Source organism: Macaca mulatta, chromosome 18 (assembly GCF_049350105.2).
Source record: "Macaca mulatta isolate MMU2019108-1 chromosome 18, T2T-MMU8v2.0, whole genome shotgun sequence".
NCBI lineage: Eukaryota > Metazoa > Chordata > Mammalia > Primates > Cercopithecidae > Macaca > Macaca mulatta.
In genome coordinates, this window is record NC_133423.1 from 69,869,721 (window position 1) to 69,894,725 (window position 25,005).

The 25,005-nt window shown below is 40.0% G+C and overlaps 1 long non-coding RNA gene across 1 annotated transcript in view; it reads left to right on the forward strand.

Annotated features, from left to right (window-relative positions):
* Positions 1–285: 285 nt before the first annotated feature.
* Positions 286–25,005, forward strand: part of LOC114673687 (uncharacterized) — a 72,093-nt gene continuing 47,373 nt past the window's right edge. The window contains exons 1-3 of the long non-coding RNA XR_003724464.2: positions 286–434; positions 1,398–1,561; positions 4,093–4,203. This is a non-coding gene — a long non-coding RNA (uncharacterized LOC114673687). The remainder of the gene's footprint in view (positions 435–1,397; positions 1,562–4,092; positions 4,204–25,005) is intronic.

A 25,005-nucleotide genomic window follows, 5' to 3' on the forward strand; every position in this document is an offset into this window, starting at 1 on the left:
AAAAGAAGAGAAGAGAAAAAAGAAAGAATGGCAACACTTGCCATATCAGGAAAGAGGGTAAAAGAGCAGAAAAAAGAAGGAAAGAGATTAACGGACGTAATAGGTAGGGGCTGACAACAAAATGCCATTTTCCTGGAAGGGAAGCTTTGTGTGTCTGGAAGCTTTGTGTGTCTTTTTGTCTCTGCCTGGCTTTGTGTATGGGGCTGGCATCAAAACCTGCCCTTTGAGCCGGTGATGCATTCCTGCCCACAGCCTTGCTTCAACTAATTATGTCTTTTATTTCAGTTGAAAGAAAAGGGCATCTTTCAAACAAGAAGATGGCTTTGGCTGCCCTTGTGGACCTGTGCTTCTCTGTCTGGGCACTGCCTGTTTCTGGAAGGTGTTTCCTCTCAGCCCGGAGTTATAGGTACAAGAGCACGCAAGAGAGCAGACAGGTAAAAAAAAAATCGCGTACTATCTAATTGTAAACTGTGGTCAACGTTATGCCATTTTCTATGAACAATTGTTATTAATACTATGGTAAAGGTCAGTCTCATCCAAATATCAAATTTATATTTTAAGTCTTCACAGGTAGGAATAATTGCCACTGATACCTAGTTTCTGATTTATTTATTTATTTGAGACAGAGTCTCATTCTGTCACCCAGTCTGGCGTGATCAGGGCTCACTGCAACCTCCGCCTCCCGGGGTCAAGTGATTCTCCTGCCTCAGCCTCCCAAGTAGCTGGGATTACAGGCCCGCCACCACGCCCACCTAATTTTTGTATTTTTAGTAGAGATGGGGTTTCACCATGTTGATCAGGCTGGTCTTGAATCCCTGACCTCGTGATCTTCCCACTTAGGCCTCCCAGTGTTGGGATTAAAAGGCGTGAGCCCGCACCGGGCCCCTAGTTTCTTATTACAGCTAAATTCTATTTTTGTGGCATGAGTTTGATACGAAGGTTGAAATTCCATAAAAACAGAAAGTGGTGATCAGGCCTAAGAAAATACTGCAGCAGCTGGAAAAGTTCAAGGATGCGTCAGGGTGCACCGTGGAACCGGTCTCTTTGCCCAGAGGAGAGGAAATCTCCACCTGTCATGAAATGCGGGGAGGAGGTGGGCAGAGTAGAAATAGTGAGACAGGGACATTTGAGTAAGTGCCTGGGCACCCTGCTAGATTCACATTTGGAGGAAAGAATACTACTCATTTGACAATATTGCTAATCAGAAATTCACTCCTGTTCAGTGGAATTGTACACACCTAAAGAAGAGTTAAGCCACTACAGGTGACGGGGTTTATAAGAGGTCCCCAGAGGCAGGGGTTGGGCCCGTTTGAAACAGGCATATGGCAGCAGTTATTTGTCTTGCATTAAGAGAATGTTCTGTTAAATGTGATGTGAATATATCATATTTCTCTTAGAGCAGGCTGTGAATTGCAGATGTCATCTAACTAATTCTCACAGCATCCCTGGAAAGCAGGACATGAATGGGAAATTGTTTCATTCATCTGTGTCTGGCAACATTTATGAATTATTAACAGGAGAATGTGAATTTCCCCAGGGGAAAAAAAACTACACTGCAAAGGTAAGGGAATTGTAAGGAAGAATTAGCAGATGTTAGAAAAGGGTGGAGTAGTAAATAATGATGTGAAATTCAAATTTGAAGAAAGAAGATTTTGAGAGAACCTGACAGAGGGGTCTTATTGGGGGTGAAGCAGAAATCTCGGATGCTTTGATGTGGAGAGAGAGGAAGAGGATGGGCAATTATGATAATTCTTACACAGTTAGGCATTCTTTACACAGAAAAGTTGCAGTTCCCTGAGACTGGTTGAAGACTCAAGTCCTGTTTTGTTGTTGTTGCTGTTTTTGAGACAAAGTCTCCTGTGTCACCCAGGCCAGAGTGCAATGGTGCAATCACCGCTCACTGCAGCCTCAACCTCCTGGCCGCAAGTTATCCTCTCGTCTCAGCCTCCTGAGTAGCCAGGACTACAGCTATGTATCACCATGCCCAGTTAATTTTTTAAATTTTTTGTAGAGACAGGGTCTCACTGTGTTATCCAGGCTGGTCTCAAACTCCTGGGCTCAAGCAATCTACCCACCTTGGCCTCCCAAAGTGCTGGGATTACAAGTGTGAGCCACTGCCCCTGGCCAAGTTCTGTTTTTAATAGAAACACTTCCCTATTTATTAAAACAATGGCTACCATGCAGTAGTAGGTACTCATGAAGCACCCGAGAGGCTTACTGCCTGTAGTCTTTTCAACAACTTGATGACACCTCATTCATTATTCTTGTCTAACAATGAGGGCCTCATTGCTGAATGACTTTTTTTTTTTTTTTTTTTGGACATGGTCTCCCTCTGTTGCCCAGGCTGGAGTGCAATGGCCCGATTTTGGCTCACTGCAACCTCTGCCTCCTGGACTCCAGCGATCCTCCCATCTTAGCCTCCTGAGTACCTGAGATTACAAGTGTGTGTCACCACACCCACCTAATTTTTTGTATTTTAGTAGAGACAGGGTTTCACCATGTTGGCCAGGCTGGTCTCAAACTCCTGATCTCAAATGATCCATGCACCTCAGCCTTCCAAAGTGCTGGGATTACAGGTGTGAGCCACCACACATGGCCCTGAACGGCTTTCTGAAGTCACAGGGGTGGTAAAAGTCAGGGCCAGACATCAGACCCACTCCTGCCTGCTGGCAAAGCCCCTGCTTGTGCCCGCGGCGTCACGCAGCCTTCTCTCGAGGCGGTGGGGTCGTAGCAAGAGGGAAACAATGGTCACATTTCTAAGGGGTGAATGAGAAAAACTAAAGGTTTCTAAACCTTTGAATCAAACATAGGCATTGTTCTGAGCAAAAGAATGAGATGAAGAAGAGAGAAAATATTCCATGTGCAATCAAAATACCTTGTGTTACTCTTTCCTCCTTCAACTGCAAGGGCGTGGTGTGCAGTAATTGTCTCTAAGGCCGTGTGTCAATGGGGAGCCGGCGTGCTCAGGCAGTGTCTTCCCGTAGACTGTCCTCGTGATGTCACCCCTCCCGGCATCCCCAGTGCTCACCTGGTCACCAACATGGTCGACATTACTTGTCTTGGTCAGCCACTGTGCTGAGAGCAAGAAGGAACCCTCTCCCACCAGCAACCAACTCTTTTTTTTTATTTTTTATTTTTTAAGATGGAGTCTCGCTCTGTCGCCCAGGCTGGAGTGCAGTGGCAAGATCTCGGCTCACTGCAACCTCTGTCTCCTGGGTTCAAGTGATTCTCCTTCCCCAGCCTCCTGAGTGGCTGGGATTACAGGCATGAGCAACCATGTCTGGCTAATTTTTGTATTTTTTGGTAGAAACGGCATTTCACCATGTTGGCCAGACTAGTCTCAAACTCCTGACCTCAAGTGATCTGCCCGCCTCAGCCTCCCAAAATGCTGAGATTACAGGCGTGAACCACCGTGCCTGGCCCGATTCTTTTACAAAGATATTCCCAATCTGTTTCTCACAAAGCCTCCAAGTAAGCACTCTGTGGACTCACAAATTCAGGTATCACAGTCTTCCTCTTCAGAGAGACTTGGCCCAAGCTGCCAATGGGGTTGACTCAGAAGGCAACTCAAGTGTGTCCCTGCATGTAGTATCCACCAGCACCCCTTCCTGCAAATGTCCCATTCAGGTTTCTCCCATCAGAAGAAGTGCTTCTCCTGAGCGCTGCCCTGCCCGGAGCTTCGGGGGTGGCTCTCACCTCAGAGTCTAGGTCCTGCTACAGGGCTTGACTCATGTTCCTCCATTGTCGTTTTGTGCACGCTCCTCAGGTCTTTATGAAAAGCAGAACTTCCAGCAGCCTGTCTCTGCAGGCCTTAAGTTCAGATATGTGAATCCCAACACTGACACTTGCTAGCTGCAAGATTTGGGAAAAGTTACTTTAAAACAAACAAACAAACAACTTGTAAAGTCTTTTTTTATCTGTTCTATGAGGATACTGACAACTACCTGAAAAGCAACTTGAATGGAAAACTTTGACTCATTTTTTTCCAGCAGCCCCATGAAGGACAAAGAGATAAAGAACAAGAAGTCAAACTCGCTTGGGAGGTTTCTTTTATAAACGAACTTTTAGAACGCACCTATTCCATTTTTACAGATTCAGCCTGGTTTCATGTGCCTCCAGCTCGTACAGTTGTGGAGAGTTTGAGGTTGATGGAAATGCTTTCACAGAGGATTTTTGTAATCTTCACATAATCCTGAGAAGTAGGTAGGTTTGCATCTTATTCTCACTTTTCAGAGGAGGAAACAGACTTAGAGAATTTTGAATTTTGTTTTTAAAGCAATTTGCCTGGAATCTCCCAGCTCCTAAGTAGAGCCAATCCTGAAACCCACGTCTTCTGGCTCTAATCCTCAGCCCTTCTCCCAGGATCCACAGCACTGAGGTCACCGATGACCCCCATGATAATCTAAATAATGACTCTGAGGCTGGACAAGATGCCAAATCTTCAAAGAGAGAGTCTATTTGATCATTCCATTGCACCAGCAAAGTGGGTTTGAAATCTGTAGAGAGATTTCTTTTTCCCCAATAATAGCAGATGAAACAATACTGGTTACAGAACATTCCATTTCCTAAGCATTCCCATTTTAAGTCTATGTCCCAGTCATTAACATGGCCATACATAGATTCACCATTTGAAGGAAGGAATGGAAAAGCTGTCACAGAAACTTAAAACAGCCTATAGCAGGAAATGAGGAAAAAACACCATATATTGTAATTCTGTTTCTGTCTCCAAGGAGCAAACTCAAAAACAGACACCTATGGCTTTAAGAGAAACAGTTATACTGGGAGAGTGTTACAGGTGCAAAGGAAGAGAATGTTTTTCATGCCTTGGTTCAGGGGATTCCCGATGGCCTGGGTCTGCTTCCAACAGCCCTCAGCATTCCATGTGTGTGCTATCTGGTATGTGTTTATTATTGGGTATGAACAATTTGGGGAGGAAAGCACTGGTTACCTCTAGGGGACCTTTGTACCGTACAACGGCACCACCCCTTCACCTCTGGTGGGAGGAAGGTCATCCAGGCATCCAGGGCCGTTCCCGCCTCTACCCTTATTCTTCCGCAATCCCCACTTCTTCCTCTCTGGCATCTCCATTTGTTCCTAAATATTTTTCTGTTTTCCCTGCTTCTGAAGAAAGGGCTTGGATAAAGGGCCCCTAAGGAAGACAACTCAAACATTTCCTAAACAGGCACCATCACTATGGGCTCTCTTCTTTTCCATTAGAGCTAGGATATGAATTGTGAGATAGACATGGTCTAACTCCTCCTAGGTCTGGTGAACTCTAGTGGTATGATATCTGTCCAGATAGTGAACAGGTGTTTTGGCTCCTCCAAGGAGCTTCAATTTGGTAGCACTTCTCCTGGGCTTCTCAAGCTTGCCTAACTTACTGACTTTCAGATATTAGGTGTATTACCTAGAGCACTACACCTGAGAACTAGAGGCCCTGGGAGTTCGTCTTTTTTTTTTTTTTTTTTTTTGCATAGGAGTCTTGCTATGTTGCCTAAGCTGGTTTCAAACTCCTGGCCTCAAGCTATCCTCCTGCCTCAGCCTCCTTGGGACCTGAGATTACAGGCAGAAGTTCATCTTACCTCATCATTCTCAGTGTGGCCCAGATCTGTGGGGTGGTTTTCCTTAATCATGCTTATTACTGTGTTATCTTAAAGATCAAGAGTCATACCTTACTTGCCAGATCCAATTTCCTCTGCCCATTTTTCATTTCCCTTGATATCTTGTGGTAGGAGACCCTGTTGGGAAGACCCTATCCTGGTTCTCCCCCTTCCTCTCAGTGTGATTCTTCAGTCTCCTTGGTGGTTCCTCTTCTTTCCTACCTCTGACCATGGATATGACCCTAAATTTTGCTCTTGATCTTCTTGTCTTCTCTCCCCTCACATTATCCTTTGGTAAATTTACCAACCACTGTTTTAAATATCACCTTCATATGAGTGACTCCTGAATCTGTATCTCAAGTTCCATGGTTTTCCATGACAACAATATTCAAGTCCGGAGGATTCCACTGAAAATGTGAGAGCTGAAAAAAATATTAGAGGAGGATATCAGAGTGACAGTTTAATAACTGAGGTCATATAATTGAATCGTGGTGAAGAGCTCAGTAATATGCCCTAATCTTCCTTCCCCTTCCTTTTCTTCTATCACCTCACATCTTTTCACCAGCCAAACTGGTCTCCTGTAAGCTGCTCCTTCCTCCTGACCCCATGCCCACAATTGTTCACTTTGTTTCCTTCCTGAAATGCACCCTCCTCCTCCCCTTGCCTTTATCTCTCAAAACCCTGCCCTAATTTAGTGCACATGAAATACGGGTGTCTCTCTTCTAGTTTCTTAAAAAGAAAAGTAGAAAGAAGCCCCATTAGTCAAAGGGGTGCCAGGATAGCCAAGAGGGTGGGACTCTAATGGGTCAGCATTCTCAGGGGTCTCAGTGGAACCTGCCCATAAATTTTTCTTTTCTTTTTTTTTTTTTTTGAGATGGAGTCTCACTCTTGTCACCCACGCTGGAGTGCATTGGTGTGATCTCAGCTCACTGCAACCTCCACCTCCCGGGTTCAAGTGATTCCTGCCTCAGCCTCCCGAGTAGCTGGGATTGCAGGCACCCACCACTATGCCTGGCTAATTTTTTTGTATTTTTAGTAGAGACAGAGTTTCACCATGTTGGCCAGGCTGGTCTCAAGTTCCTGATCTCAGGTGATCCACCCGCCTCGGCCTCCCAAAGTGCTGGGATTACAGGCGTGAGCCACCACACCCAGCCCCTGCCCATAGATTTAAGGAGAAAAAGGCAAAGAATCTGCTCCCTCCCATGCCTCCTTTTCGTGACCTACCTATTTAATAAAATCCAAAATATCTTTAGCTGACCATATGTCAAAAGTTAAGTGTTATGTAGGAGGAAATTCAATGAAATCTTTAAACCATTTGTTCAAAAAAAACCACTCCAAAACAAGTCCAAATGTTTGTTAGTAATTTAAGAGGCATAGCAAATTTTGGCCCTGTTAAAATTCCTTACACAATGACTTATTTTAGGCATTATTACAACTTTTGGTTCAAAGGACAACTATTTTTATGGACATTATGAATTATATGTTGTCTCTTACCATTTATTCCATTTGCTCCCCACTTTTTCTACCCTGCCCACTCATATGATTGGAAGAGTCACATGGTTTTACAATTCTCTTTTGCTCTGGTCAAATTTTGGTTAGAATTTAATATTAAATGTAAGTATGCTGGAAATATTTTAATATTTTTTCTAATTTTGAATTTTTTCTATTATCTAAATAGCTTGAAGAAAAAAATGAGAAAGTGTGCTGGTGAATAGCATTGCATGGATTCTGATAAATACTCCATAAATAAATATCTCTTTTAAATTGATTATTAATCATCAGGGATACTGGACAAAGATGCTAGTGGCACATGGTGTTCTATTTTTAGGTCTCTTAAAAGTAATCCTTTGATTAGTTGACTAAGCTGCTTTTATTAGTTGAGCAGAAACATCCATATTTAGTGGAGATTTAAATACTTGCATTTAACTTTTTACACAGTGGCTTATAAAACCATCGTGACATCAGTAAAATTACACAGTCCTCAAACTCAAGTCCCAGTGATACAATGTCTGGTCATGAGAATGAGGCCACACTTCTGAGCTTGATACTGAAGCAAATCAATTATAGTCATGCTTCCCCCAACCCAGTGGCCAGGCGGTGGGGCAGGGAATTGGGACACTCAAGCCATGAGTCTGTGCTCCGTGGCACCATGCTGCCCCATGACCACCAGCCATCCGCCTAGCTGGCAGATTTTATAAGAGGCCAAACTTACTCTCATTGCTAGTGAAACAGTCCCACAATTATATGGTCCTGAGGGTCCGTCAGTCAGTTATCACATCTCTGCATATGAACAATGGATTATTAGGACAATTTAATAAAGCAGTAGCACACTTGAAATCCTGATTGTCATTCTTTCCTTGTGAATGAAAGCATGTTCTGTATCCTAACTCTAAGTAGGGAGCCCTCCCGCACACTCTAATTATGGGTCATCAAGCTTTCAAAAGTGGAGTGTCAAGTGTCTGACCCCTATTTTAAGTGAGATGATGTATGGGAAGTGCCTGGCCACAAGCATATCACAGAGACCTGGAAAATGGCGACACTCATTCCTGTGATTAATTTCAAGGGTTCCTATTGACTTCTCTGAGGTTCTGCGAATGGATGTTGTGGGAGTCCTTATGCCACCGAAAATGGACCAACCCATTTTCCTCTGGGTCTTGTACTTCTCCGTCATTGCCTTGTCCCAGTTTGAATGCTATCTCTGATTCTTGGACAATCCCAAGGTCAGCACTGCCAGGAAGTCACAGTTTAGGCCTACTCCCTTAAATCAACCTCCTTTGCTAAACTGTGAGCTCCATTCAGGGCTGGCCCCTTGTTGGCCGAGTTCCCCTTCTTATTTCCTGGGGCCTAGGACAGTCCTAGCACTAGTATACAGTACATTGGCTCCTCATCCAGCCCACATCTTCTCAAGCCTCTGCTGCTAGAAACAAAAGCAGTTCTCATGAATTTAAGGTTACTTGACTTACCCTCTCCTAGGTCATATAAGGCACTTCACTGTGGGACAGTGATTTGGCTAAGACTGAGTTTCTCTCCCACACAGTACCTCATGGGAGACACTGGAGGGCCTTCTCTTTTGTGCACTCAAAAAACACATCCTTTCCTCACAAGGGACAGTCAAGCTGCTTAGGTAGTTACAGAATTTTCTGGAAAGAGGAAGTTCTATAAATGACCATTTTACAGGGTTCAGTAAACATACTGCAAACACTAATAGCTATTAGTTAATGTCCTCAGATGCATTACATTTTCACTCCTCTTATTTTAAAGCAATAAAGACTCTCTAGGATAATTTTAATTGAGTTTTCTATTTTTTCATCGTTACCTAACCACAGACAAAAGGGAGCCAACAGTTCCTTTATAAAACTTTTCACTGCCAAATACCACTGGGTCTTTCTGATTGTGTGGTGCACACCCATTGTTAATTACCCTGATTGTTATCCCTAATGAGTGAGGCTGGCTCTGAAGCTTGGGAAATCCCCATTTTCAAGACAGACAGGAAATCACAGACTGGGCTTTGATTGACCTGGAGATTTCTTCTCACCTTCCTGGCGCTCTCCCTTACATTTAGATGCACCCAACCTCCATGTGGGCATAAGTGACAGTAGGAGAGCTTCAGTGAAAGTGAGAAGCTGTTTTCCCTGCAATCATTTGGAAAATATAGAATTTGGAAGTGGAAAATCATTTAGAGTTTTATTATTTCACCCATCTTCTTTACCTTGGGTTTCTTCTTCACTTCTAAATTTTCTTTCTTTATTTTTTTTATTTTTAATTTTTGTGGGTACATAGTAGGTGTTTATATTTATGGGATACAAGAGGTGTTTTGATACAGGCATGGAATGTGGGATAAGCACATCATAGGGAATGGGGCATCTACCCCCTCACGCATTTATCCTTTGACTTACAAACAATCCAATTATACTCTTTAAGTTATTGTAAAATGTACAATTGTTATTATTGACTATGATCACCCTGTTGTACTATCAAATAGTAGGTCTTACTTATTCTTTCTGTTTCATTTTGCCAGTAAAGAAAATGTAGCCCAGGGTGGCTAAGTGATGAGGCTAAACTAGGACCAGGATCCAGAAGGATTAGCTGGGAACTGGAGTTCTCCAGACAAAGCCCAAGCAAGGGTCCCTCTGCCACTGGGTTCTACTGTGCAACTCCAAGCTTATGTGAGGTGCAATCTATGGGGAGAAATAATAGTTAATAATTCTTTTGTATACTTTGACCTGGAAGCTTCTCAACCTCTAAGATGTATTTTAAAAGTAGAAATAAAGAAGGGAAAAGAGATAAGTTCTTAATTTAGACATTAGTTATAGCTTTGTAGCCACACCAGAATTCTTCTTGATTTTATTTAGTTAAATGATGACCAAATTGCCATCATGGGTGATTTTTATGAAGGGTTGAATGACCTAATTGGCTTGTTTTTTTTTTTTTATAACAGCCTGTTTCCCACTGACTCCCTATGTTTTGACAAAACTCATACACAGTTATAGATCAAAAGGCAGACAACATGAAATCAGGAAGTGTTAAGGGTGCTACACTGAGAATCTCTTGTAAAGGGATAATGGAGGACCTGCTTTTAAGCTGAACTCCTGACCCCAGGGGCTAGAACATCAAGGACAGAGATAACCACAATCTGGGGTGTTTGAGCAATGGTCGACCCTGCTGGGAGAAATGGATCCTCATCTAAGCACCCATGAGTATGTGATCATCCTGGTAATGATTCAGAATATCAACCAACTGGCATGCCTCTTACAGATGTGCCCTTCAGAAAAGGGTTCTTTGTTTATGCCTAAGATTTTATCACTTTCCAACATCTCAGGGTTCCTTCAAAGTTAACCGTCTCCTTCTCTTTATTTATTATTGACATTAATTTCAACCACACCAAAGTTATCAATGTCAAAGTTGTTAATTTTGCTAACATTCATTTAAGCCATATTCAGTACTCTCATTAAACCAATATTGGTTATAAATAATGTCTCATCTAAATATCATGTGTGACTGTGTTTGAAACAGAAGACCTTGGTTAAAATATCAGCTGTGTGTCCTTGGGAATAACTCTTCAGTTTTCAGAGTCTCATTGCAAAATGAGAATAATGACACCTATTCCACGAGGCTTTTGTTTCTTAATGATGCTACAGATAGTGTGTTCATTGTACAAAACAATTTTTGAAGAGCAATGCATCTTACATTTTAAAAGAAATGGAGGCATTGCCAGTAGGCACTGTGCCAATTAAAGTCACAAATAATTTCAAATTTTAACCTAGAATTAGTCATTTGAGAAACTTGCACTTTACCAATATTTTAAATTAGAGTTTATAATAATAAAAATTAAGACTTTTTTTGGAAAAAATCTCAACCTGTAAAGAAGTTTTAAACATCTGACAAACTTCATAAGGCTTTTGAGGTAATCAAATGAAACAATATACTTATTTTTTAGGTGGCTAGATAGATGTTCATGTATAAAATTTCAGATAATCCCCAAAGTTTTCAATTCTCAGTTCTCAGGATAATACTTTACTTTGGCCTCTTTCATGAAAATTTACTAAGGTTTTACTAGAATCATTATCAGGATTTTTCCCAAGGGGACATGCTACCCTGTAAAATATTTCACAATTATACTCAGATGCTACCTGAGTAGATCAAATAAAGACCTATAGAGGAATTACCCTTTCTTCAAATGTTTCCAGTAGGAACAGCTATGAACAAAAAATTTTAGCAAGTGCTAAAAGAGAATACATCTTCAGGCCTTTTCTTTATAAAGGGATCTGTCTGAAATCTTTGAGAAATGGTCAGAAAAAAGCCGGACATTCAGACTGTTGTTATTTAAAAACTTCTGCATATGTATCCCAGAACTTAAAGTATATTAAAAAAAACTCTATCAGAAAATCATAAATTTGTCATTGCTGTAGCACTTAAGTTTTGCCTCCAAAAGGATCAAACAGATCTGTTACAGAGAGTCATGAGCAACTTATGAATCTTTGAACGTTTATGTGTTTAATGGAGAAGGTAGGAGACCATTCTTGGATATACAGTGATGCTATTTAATAAATCAATGGATTTTACAAAGTAGGCACAGGACCCTTTCCGGTTTCAACTTGTGGAGGTCAAGATCTCCACGGAATTCAGATATAGAACCTGATATACCAAGAGCACTTTTCATAGCTTGCTTCAATGTGACTGCTTGGTTTACCTAGCAGCTTCTACCACCTGGGTCATGGGCTATGTCTAGATAACCAGCCCCTACCACAGCTGACGGGCATGGATGTAGGTATACTCAGAATCTGAGGGATATTCTGGCCTCCCTTAGGGGAGAAGGAAGAATATCGGTCAACTTGTTGATAAATTTCTTACCAGATTTGAAGAACAATGAGAGTCCCCCAACCCACCCACATCCAAACAGACTATACATCAATTAAAGAATATATCAGGACTACATCTCAGTCCTCCAAGCCTGCTAGTCAGTTCTCAATTTCCTACCCTTAAAAAAAGACAAAATGGAATGGAGAAAAAATGAGAAGGCTGACTCTAAAACTGTCAAGGGAGTATAAAGAAACTCCAAAATCATAGTACAATTTCTTTTGAAAATTAGTGAGCATATGATACATGCAATACCGTGTAAAGGGGCCGTACATATACTGGCTGGCTCTTCTTATCTCTAGTGAGAATTCTGTTTTGCAATAAGAGAAACTCAAGTGTCAAGAGACAAACATGTTCAAGGTCATATAGTACTGAATACATGATGCAAGATACTGGGAAGGCATTCCAGTGATGGTGACATTTCTAGTTATTTCTGTATCATGCGTAACTGTTTTCTCCAGGCCTCAGTAGCTTGGGAGGTAAATGGAGACATATTACATAGGATTGCCAGATAAAATACAGAACATCCAGTTATATTTGAATTTCAGAAAACAAGCAGTAATTTTTTTAGTATAAGTATACTCATAGTAAAGTAAGCAGGATATGCATATATTACAAAATTACTTGTTTCTCTGAAATTCAAATTTAACTAGATGTTCTCTATTTTTATTTGCTAAATTTGGCAGCTCTACGTTAGCAACTGTATTTCTCCGATTCTGTTTTCATCTGTTTTTGAAGAATCTCTAATCTCTCTTAAGAATCTTTCTTGTCCGTGGGAAGATTGAGATATCGCCCATGTGCACACAAACATCACTTTCTTAGCAGCTTCCAGTTTCTTCTCTCCTGCTTTGGCTTTTGCTTCTTGAGACCATGTCTTCTGGTGAATCTTCTGATACCTGGGAGGACCCATGAATGTACCATCATGATGCACTATTTTCCTCTGAAGCTGCTCAAGTTGCATTGTTCCAGTGCCAAACTGGGGACTCGGGACTGGTGGCTTTCGATTATCAAGGGCTTTCTTCAATATATGACATAGTAAGTGACAGCAAGAGCTTTGGTGTCAGAGAGATGAGAGATCTAGACCTGGTTTCATCACCTTCTAGCTTTATAACCTTAGGCAGCTTTCTTTATCTCAATAGACATCAGTTTCTCATGGTAAAACAAGATACCACGTACGGCTATACCTACTTTAAATTATTATTCAAGAATTATTACTATTTATAATTATTATTTGAGGATTACATCAGATAATGCATAAAGATACTTAGTACAGCATCTAGCACCATGTAACTTTAAGTATTAAAGATAAATTATCTTGAAGAAATAAAGTAATCTAAAAGTACATAAATGTAAGATTAGTTTAATAAATAACAGTACATTCATACAAAGCAGTTTTTTAAATGGAGTTTAAAAATTTTAAATGATCTCTGTGAACTTATATGGAATTATTTCTAAGATATATTGGTAAATTGGGGGAAAAAAAGCAAGTACCAAAAAGAGTATATATTTTATAGTGCCTTTTGCATGACAAATAAAGGAAAATAAGAAGCAGAACTTCTGCAATCGTGGAGTAAGGACCCCGAAAACCCTCTCCTCCTAAGAGGAAACAAGAAAAATTATCCAGGGCGCGGCCAAGATGGCCCACTAGAAGCAGCTAGAGTGCATGGTTCTCACAGAGAGGAATGAAAGGGGCGAGTAAACACAGCACCTTCAACTGAAACATCCAGGTACTCGCATTGGAACTAATAAAGGAAACAACCCACAGAGAATGGAGAAAAGCAAGGCAGGATGATGGTCCACCTGGGAGTAACACGGAGGCAAGGGGACCTCCCCTGCCCACGGGAGTGGCGAGTGAATGTGTCACCCTGGGAAACCATGCTTCTCCCACGGATCTTTGCAACCCTCAGTTCAGGAGATCACCTCAGAAGCCACTGCACCAGGGCCTTCATTCCGGCACATAGAGCTACGTGGAGTCTCGCAGAGCAGCCACTCAGGCATGTGTGGAGACCCGAAGCTTTGGAGATCCGAAGCTTTAGATACTCCTGCTCACAGCTTCCCAGCAAAAGTAACTGCAACTCCAGCAAAGTGGGAGAATAGACCCCCGTACATAACCCTAGGAAAGAGGCTGAATCCAGGGAGTCCAGCAGTAACTTCCATGGCACCTCACAGGATAGGACCCACTGGCTTGGAATTTCAGACACCAGCAGTCCCTGGGGGAGGGGCGGGCCACCATATTTACTGTTTGAGCGACTCAGCCATTCAACCCTACAAGCTTTGGAGAGTCCAAACTGATGGAGGGAGGAAGGGATCCCCAGCACAGCACAGCTGCTCTACGAAAGCATGGCCAGACTGCTTCTTTAAGTGGGACCCTGATCGCGTTCCTCCTGAGTGACCGGGCAAGACCTCCCAACCAGGGTCTCCAGTCACCATGTACAGGTGTGTTCGGGCCAATAACAGGTTCGTACCTCCCTGGGATGGAGCTCTCAAAGGAAGCTCCTTCACTAGTGATACTTCCAGGTACTGGAAAATCTGAGGTGACTAGGGACTGGAGCGGACCCCCAGCAAACCACAACAGCCCTATGGAAAGGTGGCCAGACTGTTAAAAAAACAAAATCCTCCATCCAAAGGTCAGTAACCTCAAAGATTGAAGGTAAATAAACCCACACAAATATGAAAAAGAATCAGTGCAAGAACGCTAAGACACAAAAAGTCAGCATGCCCTCTTTTCTCTAGATGACCGCATCACCTCTCCAGCAAGGGTTCAGAAGCAGGATGAAGCTGAGATGGCTGAAATCATAGAATTAGAATTCAGAATATGGATATGATGAAATTGCCAAGAGTAATTGCAACAAAAGCAAAAGTTGACAAATGGGATCTAATTAAACTAAAGAGCTTCTGCACAGCAAAAGAAATTATCATCAGAGCGAACAGGCAACCTACAGAGTGGGAGAAATTTTTTTCAACCTATCCATCTGACAAAGGCCTAATATGCAGAATCTACAAGGAACTTAAACAAATTTACAAGAAAGAAAAATCAATCTCATTAAAAAGTAGGCAATCTCATTAGTGGGTATATAGCCAAAAGAAAATAAATTGTTCTACCAAAGACGCATGCACTCGTGTGTTCATTACAGCATTATTCACAATAGCAAAGACATGAAATAAACCCAGGTGCCCATCAATGATGGATTGGATAAAGAAAATGTGGTGCAATCAAAAAGCTTATCCATCACAATGAAGTAGGCTTCATCCCTGGGATGCAAGGTTGATTCAACCTATGCAAATCAATAAATGTAATTCATCGCATAAACAGAACTAAAAACAAAAACCACATGATTATCTTAATAGATGAAGAAAAGTTTTTTGATAAAATTCGACATTCATTTATGTTTAAAACTCCCAATAAGCTAGGTATTGAAAGAATATACCTTAAAATAATAAGAGCCATCTATGACAAACCCATGGCCGACACCATACTAAATGGGCAAAAGCTGAAAGCATGCCCCTGGAAAACAGGCAAACGACAAAGATGCCCTCTCTCACTACTCCTATTCAACATAGTACTGGAAGAGGAGGTCAAACTATCCCTGTTTGCAGATGACATGATCCTATATCTAGAAAAACTCATTGTCTCAGCCCCAAAACTTCTGACGCTGATAAACAACTTCAGCAAAATCTCAGGATACAAAATCAATATGCAAAAATCACTAGCATTCCTATACACCAACAACAATCAAGCCAAGAGCCAAATTGGGAATGAACCCCCATTCACAGTTGCCACAAAAAGATTAAAATACCTAGGAATATGGCTAATTAGGGAGGTGAAAGATCTCTACATGGAGAACTACAAACCTCTGCTCAAGGAAATCAGAGATGACACAAAGAAAAACTTTCCATGCTCATGGATACGAAGAATCAATATCAGTAAAATGTCCATACTGCCCAAAGCAATTTATACATTGATTACTATTTTCACTAAACTACTATTGACATTCTTCATAGAACGAGTAAAGACTATTTTAAAAGTCATGTGGAACCAAAGAAAAGCCTGAATAGCCAAGGCAATCCTAACCAAAAAGAACAAAGCTAGAGGCATCACACTACCTGACTTCAAACTATGCTACAGGGCTATAGTAACAAAAACAGCATGGTGCTTGTGCAAGAAAAGACACATAGACCAGTGGGACAGAATAGAGACCCCGGAAATAAGACTGCACACTTGAAATGATCTGATCTTCAACAAACCTGACAAAAACAAGCAATGGGGAAAGGATTCCCTATTCCATAAATGGTGCTGGGATATCCAGCTAGCCATATGCAGAAGATTGAAACTGGACTTCTTCCTTACACCATATACAAAAATTAATTCAAGATGGATTAAAGACATAAATGTAAACAAAACTATAAAAACCCTGTAAGACAACTTAGGCAATACTATTCAGGACATAGGCATGGGCAAAGATTTCATGAGGAAAACACCAAAAACAATTGCAATAAAAGCTAAAATTGACGAGTGGGATCTAATTAAACTAAAGAGCTTCTGCATATCAAAAGAAACTATCAACAGAGTAAACACACAACCTACAGAATGGGAGAAAATTTTTGCAAACTATGCATTCAACAAAGGTCTAATATCCAGTATCTATAAGGAACTTAAACAAATTTACAACAAACAAACCCATTACAAAGTGGGCAAAGGACATGAACAAACACTCTCCAAAAGAACACATACATGTGGCCAAAATAATTAGAAAAAAAGCTTAACATCACTGATTATTAGAAAAATGCAAATCAAAACCACAATGAGATACCATCTCGTGCCAATCAGAATGGCGATTATTACAAACTCAAGAAACAACAGATGCTGGCAAGGCTGTGGAGAAATAGGAACACTTTTACACTGTTGGTGGGAATATAAATGAGTTCAACCATTGTGGAAGACAGTGTGGCAATTCCTCAAAGACCTAGAACCAGGAATACCATTTGACCCAGCAATCTCATTACTGGGTATATACCCAAAGGAATAGAATAGAAATCATTCTATTATAAAGACACATGAGCACATATATTCATTGCAGCACTATTCACAATAGCAAAGATATGGAATCAACCTAAATGCTCATCTATGATAGACTGAATAAAGACAATGTGGTACATATACACCATGGAATATTATGCAACCATAACAAAGACTGAGGTCATGTCTTTTGTGGAGACATGGATAAAACTGGTAAGCATTATTCTCAGCAGACTTGACACAGCAACAGAAAACCAAATACAGCATGTTCTCACTTATAAGTGGAAGCTAAATGATGAGAACACATGGACACATAGAGATGAACAACACACACTGGGGCCTCTCAGTTGGAGGGTGGAAGGAGGGAGGGGATCAGATAAACAACTAATGGGTACTAGGCCTAATACCTGGGTGATGAAATAATCTGTACAACAAACCCCCATGACATGAGTTTACCTATTTATTATCTATGAAATAAACCTGGACTTATACCCCTGAACTTAAAATAAAAGTTCTAAAAAAAGAAACATAAAAAATTGTTGAAATCAATATTTTCAGAACTCTGGAAATTAAGCAAAGTCTTGCAACAATCTAGTTTTTTTAAAAGGCTGAATCTCAGTAAAAACAGCAAGATTTGTGGCATTAACCTGCTGTAGTCCCATCTCCCTCTCCTCAGCTCTGCAATAGCCTTGAAGACCAGTAGTTTCATAACCATGGTACCCATGAAAACCAGCAACCTAATTGCCTGTGGAAGGGATCAAATGGCTTTGGGGTGCCTCAAAAAGGGAAAATGTTTGACCTCTATGAAAGTTCTGCGGAGAAACTCTGTAGGGTTTGTCAATATTTGACCTGACTCAAAGCTTGTTCAGTCTGGAAAGCCTGATCCCAAGGACATATATCAAGAACAATCAGTACAGTTATCTAAAGTCACAGCTGTCTATAGCAATGTCTGTACCAGTTGGGGACAAATAAAATAAAATAAATAAAGTAAATGTAAGAGATCTGGGGAATGAGATATTCAAAGCACCAATATATTCCTGGGTCTAAGACCAAGCACATATGTGAGGCTGTGTACATGGCCAGGAAAGCACTGAGAAGGCCCTAATCTCTTATCTCTGGATGACCTTGAGGTCTAACACATGCAGGCAATGAAGGCTGTGGCATTGAAGGTGTGACCTAACACACACAGGGTCCCTTGATAAGCGGTAGGAGACTTATTGGTTCAAGGCATTTAAGGAAATCTCTGTCAAATCAATAATTGATCATTAAGAGAACTGAGCAGAGTCCTCAGTGGCTGCTCATAATAAGAAATTCAGACTTTACAGAGTAGGTTTAGAAAAGCTACTATACAAACAAATAGTAACAACTACAAAGAAACAGAAAAGAATGATCCATACACAGGAGGAAAAAAAGAAGTAGTCAATAGAGACTGTCCTTGAGTTAGCCCAGATGTTGGACTTACTAGACAGAAAGCAGCTTTTTAAAGTATGTTCAAAGAACTAAAGAACTATGTTTTAAAAGTTAAAGGAATGTATGAGAGCAATGTGTCACCACATAGAGAATGTCAATAAAAAGATAGAAATTATATTTAAATACCTGAAGTTGAAAAGTCAGTGATACAGTTTGGCTCTGTGTCCCTGCCCTAATCTCATCTTGAATTGTATGTACTACCATAATTCCCACTTGTTGTTGGAGGGACCCGGTGGAAGATAATTGAGTCATGGGGACAGTTTCCCCCATACTGTTCTCATGATTGTGACTAAGTCTCATGAGAGCTGATAGTTTTATCAGGGGTTTCTGCTTTTACATCTTCCTCATTCTCTCTTTGCCTGCTGCCATCCATGTAAGATGGGACTTGCTCCTCCTTGCCTTCTGCCATGATTGTGAGGCTTCCTCAGCCATGTAGAACTGTAAGTCCAATTAAACCTCTTTCTTTTCTTTTCTTTTTTTTTTTTTTTTGAGAGGAGTCTCGCTAAGTCGCCCAGGCTGGAGTGCAGTGGCGCGATCTCGGCTCACTGCAAGCCTGTTTCTTCTGTAAATTGCCCAGTCTCGGGTAAGTCTTTATCAGCAGCATGAAAATGGACCAATATAATCAATAACTAAAACAAAACATTTGGTAGAGATGCTCAATAACAACTTTAAGTTGGTAAAAGAAAGAATTAGCAAACTTGAAGATAGGTCATTTGGGATGACCTAGTTTGAAGAATAGAAAGAAAAATGAATAGATTCCCAGAGATTTGTGAAACAAATATTTTATACCATTAAGTGTGCCAACACATTCATAGTAGGAATTCCAGAGAACAGGAGAAAGAAAAAGGAGAAGAAAATACATATATATATATATATATATTTTTTTTTTTTTTTTTTTTTTTTTCTTGAGATGAAGTCTTGCTCTGTTGCCCAGGCTGGAGTGCAGTGGCCGGATCTCAGCTCACTGCAAGCTCCGCCTCCTGGGTTTACGCCATTCTCCTGCCTCAGCCTCCCAAGTAGCTGGGACTACAGGCACCTCGCCCGACTAGTTTTTTGTATTTTTTTAGTAGAGACGGGGTTTCACTGTGTTAGCCAGGATGGTCTCAATCTCCTGACCTCGTGATCCGCCCGTCTCGGCCTCCAAAGTGCTGGGATTACAGGCTTGAGCCACCGCGCCTGGCGAAAAAATATATTTTTTAAATGATGGTTGAAAATTTAGCAAATTTAATGAACTGCATTAATCTGCATATCCAAAAAGCTCAACAAGCTCCAAGTAGAATAAACTAAAAGAAATTCACATCTATGTACATCATAATAAAATTGCCAAAACCAAAGACAAGAATCTTCAGAGCACCAGGAGAAAGGTAAGTCATCACTTATAAGAGCTCCTTGATAAGATTAACAGTTGACTTCTTATCAGAAACCATGGAAGCCAGAAGGCATAAGGATGATCTACTAAGTGCTGGGGGTGGGTGGGAGGGGGAACCCCATAGTTAACCAAAAATTTTATATCCTTCAAAAATAAAGCAGACACTGAGATATTACATAGAAAAGTGTAACAGAAGTTGTTGCTAAAATACATTCCCTATAAGAAATAGTAGGAAGTTCTTCAGGCTGAAATGAGAGAATGCTAGATGGTAATGTGAATCCACATGAAGTAATAAAGAGCATCAGTAAGGATAACTACATGGGTACATATAAAACTATAAATATATTTTGGAGAAACTTTTCCTATCTGGTTTGAATAACACTAGGAAAGCACCTCACAAAAACTTGGTAAAAGAAAGAACAATGGAATTTAAATGGTACATTAGAACATACCTATTTGAGACAAAAAAAAATGCAGTAATGAAAAAATAGAGGACAAAAATGACATAAGACATGTAGACATGTAACAAAGGGGCAGCCATAAATCCTACCTTCTAATTAATTATAATAATGTAACTATTTGTTACATTAAGTGTAAATGGGATAGGTGCTCTAGTGGAAAGCAGATATTGGCACAATGGATTTTAAAAGTAAGCATACAAACAAAACATATTCCAACTATAAACCACATGCAAGAAATATAATTAAGATTCAAGACACAAATAGATTGAAAGTAAAATAATGAGAAAAGATATACCATGCACACAAAAACCAATAGACAACTTGACTGGCTATACTCATATCAGACAAAATAAATTTTGAGACAAAATTGTAACTAGAGGCAAAGAAGAACATTTTCATAATATTGAAAAGGTCAATTTATAAGAAAGATTAAACAAATATAAACATATATGCACCTAACAACAAATTACCAAATTAAATGAAGAAAAATTGTCAAAATTGAAAGGAGAAATAAGAAATTCAACAATAATAGTTGGAGATTTCAATCCACCATGTTTAATAATTGATAGAATAACTAAGCAAAATGTCAACAAAGAAACATGAAAGTTGAACAGCACTATAGACCAAATAGTCAACCTAACAGACATCTCTAAGTTACTCTATTAAATAATACCAGAAGACACTTTTTTACCAATAATGCATGAAACATTCTCCAGGACAGACCATATGCTTGGCATCAAAAAACTTAAAAGAATTGAAACATCAAAAAATTTAAAAGAACTGAAATCATGCAAAGTATTTTTAACTATAATGAAATATAATTAAAAATCAGTAAGAAAAGGAAAATTGGGAATTTCACAAACATGTGGAAATTAAAGAACACACTCTTTCATAACCAATGAGTATAAGAATAAATTACAAAGAAAATTTGAAAGTACTTTGAGATGACACTGCATACCAAATCTCTTTTTTTCAACTTTTATTTTAGGTTCAGGGGATACATGTCCAGGTTTGTTACATGAGTACATTGTGTGTCCCTGAGGTTTGGTGTGCAAATGATTTTGTCACCCAGGTAGCAAGCATAGTGTATATGATAGGTAGTTTTTCAACTCTCACTGTCTTCCCACCTTCCACCCTCAAGTAGGTTCCAGTGGCTACTGTTCTCCTCTTTGTGCCCATGTATACTGATGTTTAGTTTCCACTTATAAGTGAGAACATGTGGTATTTGTTTTTCTTTTCCAACATAGCAAAACTTAAAGGAATCAGCTAAAGCAGTGCATAGAGGGAAATTTATAGCTACAAATACCTGTATTAAAAAAAGAGAGAGAGAATTGTCAAATAAATAACCTAATGTTTTACCTTAGGAAACCAAAAAAAGAAGAGCACACTAAACCTACAGCAAGCAGAAGGAAATAAATAATAAATGTTAGAATAGAATAGAATGGAATAGAGCAGAAAAACAATAGAGAAAATCAATGAATCGAAAAGTTGGTTCTTTGAAAACGTCAACAAAATGGACTCACATTCAGGTAAATGGATGATGGTATGTGTTTGTGTGTGTGTGTGTGTGTGTGAGAGAGAGGGAGAGAGAGAGACAGAGACAAGACTCACTAAAATTTAGAATGAAAGAGGAGACATTACTACTGATATTACAGAAATAAAATAATTATAACGAAATACTATGAACAACTGTATATTAACAAATTAGATAACCTATGTGGCATGGACAAAGCCCTAAAAAAACAAATTACCGAAAATGATCAGAAAACATAGAAAATCTGAATAGATCTATAATAAGAGATTGAATTAGTAATTTCCATTCTTCATTAAGAAAAGCCTGCTCCTTTCTGGTGATTCTTTCCTTAGTCTTACTAGTTTCCCTTGAGAAGACTCAAGGGAAATCCTCTTCAACTCTCTGAGACTGTCTCTCTCTGTGAAGCTCTCTCCTCTCTCGTGCTCTGTTCTGAGAATTCTTGCCTCTTGAACTCTGAACTCTGTTTCCTCAACTCAGGGAGACCTCCAGGTTATGCCTGGGCTGCTTCTGCTTGTGCTGTGACCTAGAGCTGGGGCATTCATAGTGCTTCCATCATTTGTTTACTTTTTCTCCTGGATTATTCTCTGCCACTTCTTGTTCAATATCTAAAACTGTTATTTCATGTATTTTGTTCAGTCTTATAGTTGCTTAGGGTGGCAGGCAAATTTTGGTTCCTATTACTCTGTAATGGTTGGAAATGGAAGTCTTCAATGACATTATTTTCATTACAAAATGAGCAAACTTGCCAGGCGCGGTGGCTCATGCCTGTAATCCCAGCACTCTGGGAGGCCGAGGCAGGTGGATCACGAGGTCAGGAGATCAAGACCATCCTGGCTAACACAGTGAAACACTGTCTCTATTTAAAATACAAAAAATTACCCGGGTGTGGTGGTGGACGCCTGCAGTCCCAGCTGCTCGGGAGGCTGAGGCAGGAGAATGGCATGAACTTGGGAGGCGGAGCTTGCAGTGAGCCGAGATTGTGCCCCTGCACTCCAGCCTGGGCGACAGAGCAAGACTCTGTCTCAAAAAAAAAAAAAAAGAACAAACTTATTTAAGAAAACTTGGAAATTACTTAACACATAAGAAAATAAAAGTAAAATGCCCATTGATCATTCACCAAACACATGATATGTTTGTCTATTTCTTTCATGTATTGTGTTTCCTGTAATTAGCTTGTTTTAATTTTTTTCAAAAATGAATACATGCATATGGTATTTAAAATACAATTTTAATACTTAAATTTTATTTAATTAGAAGTGATTTCATGATCACTTTTCTGTGCTCTTCCTTAGCATCGTTTATAAAGCCCGGACAATACTCCAACGTGTAGACATGTGTGTGGTAGATTACTTAACCTTTATTTACAAATAGACATTTAACCCATTCCCAAGTTTTGCTACTATAATTGATAAATATTTTTACATACGCATTTTTGTTTAAGATTTAATGATTTACTTAGGTTATATTAGAATTAGTCAATATAAGTATTTTAAGGTATTCAATGCATTTTGCCAGACTGATTTCCAAAGGGCTGTATCGATTTAAAATATTTTATTCACTACTCCAAATACAATTATAAAGTACTTATTCTCTACCACTCACTGTGCCAGGTTCTAGTGATGTAAGATGAACAATACCCTGACTCTGAGTTCTACGAGCTTATAGCCTTTTAGTTGTAGAGACAAACATGTAAATAGATGAGTGCTACAAAGCATTATGGGCACTCTACAGACATGTGAACAGGATGCAGTGGGTTACATAGGGCAGATAAGTGTGTCTATTTCATCTAGCATGGAATCTGATGAACAGCAGGTATTTAATCAAAAGTTGTTGAAAAAGGTACGGAGAGAGAACAAGCAGTTAAAGGAGTGACTATTCAATCCACTTAGTGACTTGTTTGGGAAAAGTTTGTTAGAGGAACCTGTGATTTGTAATTAGCATACCATTTATTCCTTCATATATTCATTTTATAAGTACTTTTGGCAGTGTGCCAGGGACTGTGTTAAGTGCTAAGGACATCGTTGCTACTGTTAATGTGGAATTTGCTGCCTGGAAAGGAAGACAGATAAAAAAACAAGTAATTAAAATAATGGAGGACACAGGATAGTATAATAGAAGTGAGTCACTTAGAGCTGGGGTCAGTAGAGGCTTCCCACAGGGCGTGACAGTTAAGGCATGACTTGAACGATAAATAAAAGTTAGTTGGAAAAAAGGGGAAAAGTCAGAAAAGTGAAAAATGGTTCCAGGCAGAAGCAATCACATCACTCATGTATATGCAAATAAATGTTAGTCTTATGTTTGAGGTGCTTAGAGACAGTTTATTTGCTTACATACTTTTCACATTCTCCCACCCAGCAGTGTGGTTTACACGGTTCTTGGCTTTCTAAACCTTTTCTTTTATGAATAGCACAAAAGTAAACTTCTCCCTAGATCTGATCCATATTCAAATTTAATAGGGTCTTAATCCAAAGAGTTTAAATATGTTGCTTTCAAAACCACCCCATTTTATAAGCAAAGCTGTATCCTTTCTGTAGTTGAGGAAACTGAGCTATGAGCTGCAACAGAGGTAGAGCTTTGTTGGGACTGAGGCCTTGCCCCTTACTGGATGGAGGACCTGGGGGGAACCACTTCCCTTCTCCAGGCTTCCACCTCTGCATCTGTAAAAGGGTGTTCCTAACGCCTCCCAGGATGACTACATGAGTGACTCAGATAATAAATGTGAAGTCCCTAGTTCAGACTAGCAGTTTGCAATCCTGAGTTCTTTTCCTTGTCCTAAAGGGCCCAGGCACGAAAGCATCAATTTTACTTATTGGTTTTCCCGGGCCCCCTCTTCTTGTTAGCTGTGCCTTTTTGATGCTGTTTGATCATTCTGTTGTTCATCTAATATGCTTTGAGTGCCTACTATGTGCTGGGCAATGTCGCTAGGTCCATCTCCCAACTTGGCCTCTCTTGAGAATTGACTACTTGTGATGGCTGGAGGCTCAGAAATTAGAGAGCTAAGCATGCTGTACACAAGGCTGGTGTGAAATATCTCTGAGTGAGGACTGGCAAGGCCTGCCCTGCCCTGGAGAGTACTTGGCTATGTGAGTGCCCTTTACACTGCTCCAAGCACTGTCCCCAGACTGCTGGGTTCTCACTTGTCATATCCAACTTACCAGAAGACCCTGGAGACACGTGAAGCCTTGCTCTCTGCATAG